This window comes from Eriocheir sinensis, chromosome 49 (genome assembly GCF_024679095.1).
Source record: "Eriocheir sinensis breed Jianghai 21 chromosome 49, ASM2467909v1, whole genome shotgun sequence".
Lineage (NCBI taxonomy): Eukaryota > Metazoa > Arthropoda > Malacostraca > Decapoda > Varunidae > Eriocheir > Eriocheir sinensis.
The window spans coordinates 12,881,466-12,892,909 of record NC_066557.1 but is presented as its reverse complement, the minus strand read 5'-3'; the positions used below and the strand labels follow the sequence as shown (position 1 = coordinate 12,892,909).

General features: G+C 44.8%; 1 long non-coding RNA gene across 1 annotated transcript; it reads left to right on the top strand.

Annotated features, from left to right (window-relative positions):
• Window positions 1-533: 533 nt before the first annotated feature.
• LOC126981989 (uncharacterized) lies at window positions 534-11,026 on the top strand. The gene is made up of 3 exons (XR_007734435.1): window positions 534-779; window positions 8,559-10,436; window positions 10,551-11,026. It is a non-coding gene; the product is annotated as an uncharacterized LOC126981989 (long non-coding RNA).
• Window positions 11,027-11,444: the final 418 nt, after the last annotated feature.

Sequence of the window (11,444 nt, the reverse complement as noted above, 5' to 3'; positions counted from 1 at the left end):
TTTCTTCCTTCGATCCTTACCTCCCTCCTTTCCTTTCCTTCCTTCCCTCCCTCCTCCCTTCCTTCCTTCCTTCTTTCCTCTCCCTCTTTTTCCTTCCTTCCCTCACATCTCTTTCTTCCTTCCATCCTTACCTCCTTCCTTCCTTCCTTCCCTTCTTCCCCTCTCTCACCCCTCTTTCCTCCTTCCTTCATTCCCTACTTCTCTTCCCTTTTCTTCCTTCCATCCTTACCTCCTCCTTTCCTTCCTTCCTTCCTCCCCTACTTCTCTTCCTTCCTTTTTTCCTTCCTTCTCTTCCTCCCTCCCTTCCTTCTTTTCCTCTCTCTCTCTCTCTCTCTCTCTCTCTCTCTCTCTCTCTCTCTCTCTCTCTCTCTCCTTCGTTCCTTCCTTTGTAAAGAAAATGAAGATCAGAAAAAGAGGAAACAAGGGAAAATATTGATAAATGGAACAAAGAAATAAAAATAACACTCACCAAGAAATTCCTGTGTCCTCCTCCTCCTCCTCTTCCTCTTCCTCTTCCTCTTTCATCTATAATATAAGTAAGGAATTAGTATTTGTGTCAACCTGAAGATGCATTTTACATATAATAATAAATTCCTTTAAACTTTCAACCCTTCCTTCCTTCCACACAGTCACTACCACCAGAGGGTCAACACAGGGGGCAGGGTCAGAGCCTTGCCGAGACACAGGGTCAAATATTTACAAACTCTCCTATCTTTACCAACATAATAATCATTTTCCTGGCATTGCTTCCCAAGGCCGCCACAGAGAATAGACACAAGGTATCCATGTTACTTTTCAAGGTGCAGAAACATTTTAAAACTACCTCGAGGATGACTGCATCTTCTTCAACATATTGGGCTCCCATTACCACTGTTTACACAGACAAAGTTAACCAGGTTTTCAAGGGTGGAAGGAAAGTTTGGTTTAGTGACATCCGTGGTCATATGCCGGAGAGAGACAGGAGGGGAAGGAATTATAGGAGAAGGGAACATCTGTGGTCATATGCCGGAGAGAGACAGGAGGGGAAGGAATTATAGGAGAAGGGAACATCTGTGGTCATATGCCGGAGAGAGACAGAAGGGGAAGGAATTATAGAAGGGAACATCTGTGGTCATATGCCGGAGAGAGACAGGAGGGGAAGGAATTATAGGAGAAGGGAACATCTGTAGTCATATGCCGGAGAGAGACAGGAGGGGAAGGAATTACAGGAGAAGGGAACATCTGTGGTCATATGCCAGAGAGAGACAGGAGGGGAAGGAATTATAGGAGAAGGGAACATCTGTGGTCATATGCCGGAGAGAGACAGAAGGGGAAGGAATTATAGGAGAAAGGAACATCTGTGGTCATATGCCAGAGACAGGAGGGGAAGGAATTATAGGAGAAGGGAACATCTGTGGTCATATGCCGGAGAGAGACAGGAGGGGAAGGAATTATAGGAGAAGGGAACATCTGTGGTCATATGCCGGAGAGAGACAGGAGGGGAAGGAATTATAGGAGAAGGGAACATCTATGGTCATATGCTGGAGAGAGACAGGAGGGGAAGGAATTATAGGAGAAGGGAACATCTGTGGTCATATGCCGGAGAGAGACAGGAGGGGAAGGAATTATAGGAGAAGGGAACATCTATGGTCATATGCTGGATTTACATAGATTTACATAGAAAATCAGACCACACAGACCCCATGGTCCAGACTTGGTGGTCTGTCCTTAAACCTAAGTGATTTTACATTAATCAGAAGACTCCAAAACGTTGCATTTCTACTCTAGTTGATATTAAGTTGAAGGAAGTGACGGTCGAGCTTATTTTTGAAGGAGTCAATCGTGTTACACTGGACCACTGATGATGGGAGCTTATTCCATTCTCACACTACAACGTTGGTGAAGAAAAATTTGGTGCAGTCTGAATTTACTTGTCTACATCTGAGTTTTACGCCATTGTTCCTCGTGCGCAAAGTGTCATCGATCATAAACAATGTTGATCTGTCTACATTCGTGAAACCATTAAGTATTTTAAAACATTCGATCAGTTTTCCTCGGAGGCGACGTTTCTCAAGAGAGAACATGTTAAGGGTAGAAAGCCTTTCTTCGTAGGATTTGTTGCGCAAGGAAGGGATAATTTTCGTTGCCCGACACTGAACACCTTCTAATTTAGCAATATCCTTTGCATGGTGGGGAGACCAAACTGTACCGCATATTACAAGTGGGATCTGACTAAACTGTTGTAGAGCGGGAGTATTACATCTTTATTCTTATATAAAAAGTTTCTTTTAATGAAGCCCAACATTCTGTTCGCTTTATTTGCTGCATCGATGCATTGCTGTGAGAATTTGAGGTTTGACGCGATTTTGACCCCAAAGTCCTGGACGCTTTGAACTCTTTTGAGTTTAACGCCGCGCATTTCGTAATCAAACTTTTATTCCTCGTTCCAACTTGAAGGACCTGGCACTTGTCTACGTTAAAGGGCATCTCCCATCTATCCGACCAAGCTGAAATTTTGTGCAAATCCTCTTGGAGGCTTTGCCTGTCTTCGTCAGTGAGAACCGAGTTACCAATCTTTGTGTCGTCTGCAAATTTACTAATGCGGTTATTGAGTCCAACATCCACGTCGTTGATGTAAATAATGAAGAGCACTGGGCCAAGAACCGAGCCCTGAGGGACGCCACTAGTGACAGGCGCCCACTCTGAGTTAAATCCGTCAATCACTACTCTTTGTTGTCTGTTGCTCAACCAATTCGCGATCCATTGGTTTACCTGACCGTCAATACCTATTTGTTTTAATTTGTAAAGTAATTTATGATGCGGGACTTTATCAAACGCTTTCTGAAATCAAGATAGACTACGTCCAGTGATTTGGTTACGTCATAAACAGTGAAGAGGTCGTTATTAAAGGTTAATAGATTTGATAGGCAGGATCTTTTGTTTCGGAAGCCATGTTGTGAGTCCCCAATTAATGAGTGGCTTTCAAGGTAACTCACAATTTTGTCTCTAATTATGCCCTCAAGTAGCTTACCTACAACCGAAGTTAGACTAATGGGCCTGTAATTACCTGGTACTTTTTGTCTCCTTTCTTAAAATCGGTGTCACGTTAGCCTTTTTCCAATCTGAAGGGACAATGCCTTGTCGCAAGGACATATTGAATACGGTTGTGAGGGAGGAGAGTATTTCGCTCTTTGTTTCTTTCAGCAGAGTTGGATATACTTTATCAGGTCCAGGACTTTTATTTGTTTAAAGTGATTTGAGGGCTTTAAGGACTTCATCGGGTTTTATTTCAAAGTTAGACAATGCATGCTCTGGATTTACATTAGTACTGGTGTTGGTGGTGGTGGTGGGAGGACTGTTATTATTAAACACCGAGGAAAAGTAATTATTTAATAGGTTTGCAACGTGTTGGCTGTCAGTCACTAGTGCACCGTCGCTGTTTATTAAAGGTCCAATTCCACTTCTGATCGCCTTTCTGTTGTTTATGTAACTGAAGAAGGATTTCGGATTATTTTTACAGTTGGCTGCAATATTTACTTCATATCTACGCTTTGCCTGATGCACTAATCTTTTTACTCGTCGCCTTGCATCATTGTAAAGTCTAATGTTTTCGGGCGTGCTTTGGTCTTTCTTTAACCTGTAAGACAATTTTCTCTCCTTGACTGAGTGTTTAATTTCGCTATTAAACCAAGGTGGACTTTTATTAGTGTTAATTCGCTTCTCGCACAAGGGGACAAATGTGTCCTGCTGAGTGAGTAAGTGATTTTTAAAGTTTAGCCAGGCGTCCTCTGCATTGCCGTCATCTGATAGTTGCATATCTATTAGTTTTCGTCGGATTTCTACGAAGAGGGGAAGGAATTATAGGAGAAGGGAACATCTGTGGTCATATGCTGGAGAGAGACAGGAGGGGAAGGAATTATAGGAGAAGGGAACATCTGTGGTCATATGCCGGAGAGAGACAGAAGGGGAAGGAATTATAGGAGAAGGGAACATCTGTGGTCATATGCCGGAGAGAGACAGAAGGGGAAGGAATTATAGGAGAAGGGAACATCTGTGGTCATATGCCAGCAAGAGACAGGAGGGGAAGGAATTATAGGAGAAGGGAACATCTGTGGTCATATGCCAGCAAGAGACAGGAGGGGAAGGAATTATAGGAGAAGGGAACATCTGTGGTCATATGCCAGCAAGAGACAGGAGGGGAAGGAATTACAGGAGAAGGGAACATCTGTGGTCATATGCCGGAGAGAGACAGAAGGGGAAGGAATTATAGGAGAAAGGAACATCTGTGGTCATATGCCAGAGACAGGAGGGGAAGGAATTATAGGAGAAGGGAACATCTGTGGTCATATGCCGGAGAGAGACAGAAGGGGAAGGAATTATAGGAGAAGGGAACATCTGTGGTCATATGCCGGAGAGAGACAGAAGGGGAAGGAATTATAGAAGGGAACATCTGTGGTCATATGCCAGCAAGAGACAGAAGGGGAAGGAATTACAGGAGAAGGGAACATCTGTGGTCATGCCGGAGAGAGACAGAAGGGGAAGGAATTATAGGAGAAAGGAACATCTGTGGTCATATGCCAGAGACAGGAGGGGAAGGAATTATAGGAGAAGGGAACATCTGTGGTCATATGCCGAGAGAGACAGAAGGGAAGGAATTATAGAAGGAACATCTGTGGTCATATGCCGGAGAGAGACAGGAGGGAAGGAATTATAGTAGCACGGAACATCTGTGGTCATATGCCGGAGAGAGACAGAAGGGGAAGGAATTATAGAAGGGAACATCTGTGGTCATATGCCGGAGAGAGACAGGAGGGGAAGGAATTATAGGAGAAGGGAACATCTGTGGTCATATGCCGGAGAGAGACAGAAGGGGAAGGAATTATAGAAGGGAACATCTGTGGTCATATGCTGGAGAGAGACAGGAGGGGAAGGAATTATAGGAGAAGGGAGTATCTGTGGTCATATGCTGGAGAGAGACAGAAGGGGAAGGAATTATAGGAGAAGGGAACATCTGTGGTCATATGCCGGAGAGAGACAGAAGGGGAAGGAATTATAGAAGGGAACATCTGTGGTCATATGCCAGCAAGAGACAGGAGGGGAAGGAATTATAGGAGAAGGGAACATCTGTGGTCATATGCCGGAGAGAGACAGAAGGGGAAGGAATTACAGGAGAAGGGAACATCTGTGGTCATATGCCAGAGAGAGACAGAAGGGGAAGGAATTATAGGAGAAGGGAACATCTGTGGTCATATGCCGGAGAGAGACAGAAGGGGAAGGAATTATAGGAGAAGGGAACATCTGTGGTCATATGCCGGAGAGAGACAGAAGGGGAAGGAATTACAGGAGAAGGGAACATCTGTGGTCATATGCCGGAGAGAGACAGAAGGGGAAGGAATTACAGGAGAAGGGAACATCTGTGGTCATATGCCGGAGAGAGACAGAAGGGGAAGGAATTACAGGAGAAGGGAACATCTGTGGTCATATGCCGGAGAGAGACAGAAGGGGAAGGAATTATAGGAGAAGGGAACATCTGTGGTCATATTGTAGTGCCGGGACGTAGTATTAAGTATGGGTAAGTAATGTTAAGTTAATGTAAGTAACATTTAAGTTAATGTAAGAATTATTAGTAACATTGAATTATTATTGCGTGATGCTCACACCCCAGAGACAGACGGACAGACAGACAGACAGACATACATGTTGACGCCTGCAGAAAGTAGGTGATCGGCTCCATACGAGATAATGGGCATAATTTTAATACAAGATAGTAGCTTCTAGTTAGAATTTTTCACCTTGCTATTCAGGGGAACCATTATACCAATATCATGCGACGAGTAAAGTACCGTAGACGGTTGTTGCAAGGTTGAACAAATCAGGGTTCGAATTAAATCTGGGGAGGGATGTGAACCGCGGGCAGCGGCTGCGTAGGGAGCCCCACCCAGCAAACACCAACAGACACGCCTTGGCTCTTCCCCCGGACAGGTGCGTCTCTCTGAGGTGAAGTAATTCCTGTTCATATTATAGATATATTTTCTCATTATTGTATTTGTGCGGTGCAAACACTAACAGACACGCCTTGGCTCTTCCCCCGGACAGGGAAGTGAGTGGAGATAAAGGGTCTGTCACGTGCGTGTCTCGGGTGTGTTCGGTATGATACACGTATTGACTACGTAGGGTGTTTAGTCCACGGAGTAGCAGGGCTGTGCAGTATTTCTCTTTAACGAGGATGTAACCACCTGGTTCGTCCCCTTTGTCTGCTGGTTAGGCTATATTTTACTAAGGATATAGGAGATTGTAAGAAGATTGTTTATGCCCATGTGAGCACCAGTGAACTGTTTTTCGTGCCACGTTTGTGGTAGGCAGTGGCTGAATTGGTAGAGTACTGGGCCCACATTCACCGCGTGACGGACGACGCGGGTTCGAATCCCCACGCTACCACTCGGATTTTTCAGCCACCGCCGAGTGGCTTAAAACTACCCACATGCTGTCCTGAAGACCACCCATCAACCCGGACTCTAGAGGAAGCCGTCCAAGCGAATCAAGAACGAGTTCCGGGGGGCAGCATGAGCCAATGCAAGATGGCGCCACTATAAACACTCGCCTGCGCCAGAACGGGCTGGGCCAACCATCAGGCCCCACCTGGAAGAAGCCTTGGGCCGACCATCAGGCCCCACCAGGAAGATGCCTACAGGCGCAACGGGCAGCGACGTAAAAAAAAAAAAAAATATATCACCCTCGCTAGGTGAAGGACTGTAAACCCGTGTAACATCCAAACAAGCCTAACGCCCATTATTGTATTCTGGTGAATGAGTTAAGAGGGTCAAGGGATTAATTCGGCCATTATTGACTACTGTAATTAAGTCTTCAACGCTACCAAAAGGATATTTTTCTTGCCTGATGTAATCTGAATGAGAATTAGTTCAACGCAACCACAAGTGAAGGAAGAATAAAGGTCTTAAATCAATGATTGTGAATATCTTCTGACCAACTATTTAGGAGAAATAGGGAAAAACAGATCTTCGAGGATTAGGAATCTTGACCAGGAAAACCCTAGATACCGCATTACATTTTTATATATAATACATGATGATTATGTTGAGATTATGGCTGAAAACTTGTTATAAGCAGAAGTGATCTTTTGGCGAACTAATAATCCGGCCTTTTATCCTAACCTATCCAAGAGAAGGAAGGAAGGAAGGGAGGAAGGAAGGAAGGAAGGGAGGAAGGAAGGAAGGAAGGGAGGAAGGAAATTAGGAAGGAAGGAAAAGAGGAAGGAAGGGAGGAAGGGAGAAAGGAAGGAAGGAAGGAAGGAAGGAAGGAAGGGAGGAAGGAAGGAAGGGAGGAAGGAAGGAAGGAAGGAAAAGAGGAAGGAAGGAAGGAAGGAAGGGAGGAAGGAAGGAAGGAAGGGAGGGAGGAAGGAAGTTAGGAAGGAAGGAAGGAAAAGAGGAAGGAAGGAAGGAAGGAAGGAAGGAAGGAAGAGAGGAAAGAAAGAAGGAAGGAAGGAAGGAAGGAAGGAAGGAAGGGAAGGAAAATAACTTAACTCACCACTGGAATGATGTCTGTCTGTCAGTCTTCAAAGTCCTCCTCCTCCTCTTCTTCCTCCTCCTCTTCTTCCTCCTCCTCCTCTTGTCTCTAAAATTAAGGAAGGATATTAATAAACAGTTGATAATTCATTTTTTGAGCTAATAACCTCTTGTCAGACCTAATAATAATAGTAATAATAATAATAATAATAATAATAAGAAGAAGAAGAAGAAGAAGAATGATAATAGTAATAACAAGTTTTGCTGGGCTTATATACATGTGTAATTAATGCAGAGTGTGTGTGTGTGTGTGTGTGTGTGTGTGTGTGTGTGTGTGGTTTAAGTGTGTGTGTGTGTGTGTGTAATTTATTTTATTTAATTTCAATGTGAAGGAATTTCTCTCTCTCTCTCTCTCTCTCTCTCTCTCTCTCTCTCTCTCTCTCTCTCTCTCCCACACACACACACATCTTTATTTTTTTTCATCTCTCTCTCTCTCTCTCTCTCTCTCTCTCTCTCTCTCTCTCTCTCTCTCTCTCTCTCACACACACAATCTTTATTTTTTTTCATCTCTCCCACACACAATCTTTATTTTTTTTTCATCTCTCTCTCTCTCTCTCTCTCTCTCTCTCTCTCTCTCTCTCTCTCTCTCTCTCTCTCTCTCCTTCGTTCCTTCCTTTGTAAAGAAAATGAAGATAAGAAAAAGAGGAAACAAAGAAAAATATTGATAAATGGAACAAAGAAATAAAAATAACACTCACCAAGAAATTCCTGTGTCCTCCTCCTCTTCCTCTTCCTCTTCCATCTATAATATAAGTAAGGAATTAGTATTTGTGTCAACCTGAAGATGCATTTTACATATAATAAAAAATTCCTTTAAACATTCAACCCTTCCTTCCTTCCACACAGTCACTACCACCAGAGGGTCAACACAGGGGGCAGGGTCAGAGCCTTGCCGAGACACAGGGTCAAATATTTACAAACTCTCCTATCTTTACCAACATAATAATAATTTTCCTGGCATTGCTTCCCAAGGCCGCCACAGAGAATAGACACAAGGTATCCATGTTACTGTTCAAGGTGCAGAAACATTTTAAAACTACCTCCAGGATGACTGCATCTTCTTCAACATATTGGGCTCCCATTACCACTGTTTACACAGACAAAGTTAACCAGGTTTTCATGGGTGGAAGGAAAGTTTGGTTTAGTGACATCCTTGGTCATATGCCGGAGAGAGACAGGAGGGGAAGGAATTATAGGAGAAGGGAACATCTGTGGTCATATGCCGGAGAGAGACAGAAGGGGAAGGAATTATAGAAGGGAACATCTGTGGTCATATGCCGGAGAGAGACAGGAGGGGAAGGAATTATAGGAGAAGGGAACATCTGTGGTCATATGCCGGAGAGAGACAGAAGGGGAAGGAATTATAGAAGGGAACATCTGTGGTCATATGCCGGAGAGAGACAGGAGGGGAAGGAATTATAGGAGAAGGGAACATCTGTGGTCATATGCCGGAGAGAGACAGGAGGGGAAGGAATTACAGGAGAAGGGAACATCTGTGGTCATATGCCAGAGAGAGACAGGAGGGGAAGGAATTATAGGAGAAGGGAGCATCTGTGGTCATATGCCGGAGAGAGACAGAAGGGGAAGGAATTATAGGAGAAGGGAACATCTGTGGTCATATGCCGGAGAGAGACAGGAGGGGAAGGAATTATAGGAGAAGGGAACATCTGTGGTCATATGCTGGAGAGAGACAGAAGGGGAAGGAATTATAGGAGAAGGGAACATCTGTGGTCATATGCCGGAGAGAGACAGAAGGGGAAGGAATTATAGGAGAAGGGAACATCTGTGGTCATATGCCGGAGAGACAGAAGGGGAAGGAATTATAGGAGAAGGGAACATCTGTGGTCATATGCCGGAGAGAGACAGGAGGGGAAGGAATTATAGGAGAAGGGAACATCTGTGGTCATATGCCGGAGAGAGACAGAAGGGGAAGGAATTATAGAAGGGAACATCTGTGGTCATATGCTGGAGAGAGACAGGAGGGGAAGGAATTATAGGAGAAGGGAACATCTGTGGTCATATGCCGGAGAGAGACAGAAGGGGAAGGAATTATAGAAGGGAACATCTGTGGTCATATGCCAGCAAGAGACAGGAGGGGAAGGAATTATAGGAGAAGGGAACATCTGTGGTCATATGCCGGAGAGAGACAGGAGGGGAAGGAATTATAGGAGAAGGGAACATCTGTGGTCATATGCCGGAGAGAGACAGAAGGGGAAGGAATTATAGGAGAAGGGAACATCTGTGGTCATATGCCGGAGAGAGACAGAAGGGGAAGGAATTATAGGAGAAGGGAACATCTGTGGTCATATTGTAGTGCCGGGACGCAGTATTAAGTATGGGTAAGTAATGTTAAGTTAATGTAAGTAACATTTAAGTTAATGTAAGAATTATTAGTAACATTGAATTATTATTGCGTGATGCTCACACCCCCGAGACAGACGGACAGACAGACAGACATACATGTTGACGCCTGCAGAAAGTAGGTGATCGGCTCCATACGAGATAATGGGCATAATTTTAATACAAGATAGTAGCTTCTAGTTAGAATTTTTCACCTTGCTATTCAGGGGAACCATTATACCAATATCATGCGACGAGTAAAGTACCGTAGACGGTTGTTGCAAGGTTGAACAAATCAGGGTTCAAATTAAATCTGGGGAGGGATGTGAACCGCGGGCAGCGGCTGTGTAGGGAGCCCCACCCAGCAAACACCAACAGACACGCCTTGGCTCTTCCCCCGGACAGGTGCGTCTCTCTGAGGTGAAGTAATTCCTGTTCATATTATAGATATATTTTCTCATTATTGTATTTGTGCGGTGCAAACACTAACAGACATGCCTTGGCTCTTCCCCCGGACAGGTGCGTCTCTCTGAGGTGAAGTAATTCCTGTTCATATTATAGATATATTTTATCATTATTGTATTTGTGCGGTGCAAACACCAACAGACACGCCTTGGCTCTTCCCCCGGACAGGTGCGTCGCTCTGAGGTGAAGTAATTCCTGTTCATATTATAGATATATTTTCTCATTATTGTATTTGTGCGGTGCAAACACTAACAGACACGCCTTGGCTCTTCCCCCGGACAGGGAAGTGAGTGGAGATAAAGGGTCTGTCACGTGCGTGTCTCGGGTGTGTTCGGTATGATACACGTATTGACTACGTAGGGTGTTTAGTCCACGGAGTAGCAGGGCTGTGCAGTATTTCTCTTTAACGAGGATGTAACCACCTGGTTCGTCCCCTTTGTCTGCTGGTTAGGCTATATTTTACTAAGGATATAGGAGATTGTAAGAAGATTGTTTATGCCCATGTGAGCACCAGTGAACTGTTTTTCGTGCCACGTTTGTGGTAGGCGGTGGCCGAATTGGTAGAGTACTGGGCCCACATTCACCGCGTGATGGACGACGCGGGTTCGAATCCCCACGCTACCACTCGGATTTTTCAGCCACCGCCGAGTGGCTTAAAACTACCCACATGCTGTCCTGAAGACCACCCATCAACCCGGACTCTAGAGGAAGCCGTCCAAGCGAATCAAGAACGAGTTCCGGGGGGCAGCATGAGCCAATGCAAGATGGCGCCACTATAAACACTCGCCTGTGCCAGAACGGGCTGGGCCAACCATCAGGCCCCACCTGGAAGAAGCCTTGGGCCGACCATCAGGCCCCACCAGGAAGATGCCTACCGGCGCAACAGGCAGCGACGTAAAAAAAAAAAAAAAAAAATATCACCCTCGCTAGGTGAAGGACTGTAAACCCGTGTAACATCCAAACAAGCCTAACGCCCATTATTGTATTCTGGTGAATGAGTTAAGAGGCTCAAGGGATTGATTCGGCCATTATTGACTACTGTAATTAACCTCTTCAGCACGGTGACGCAGTATACGC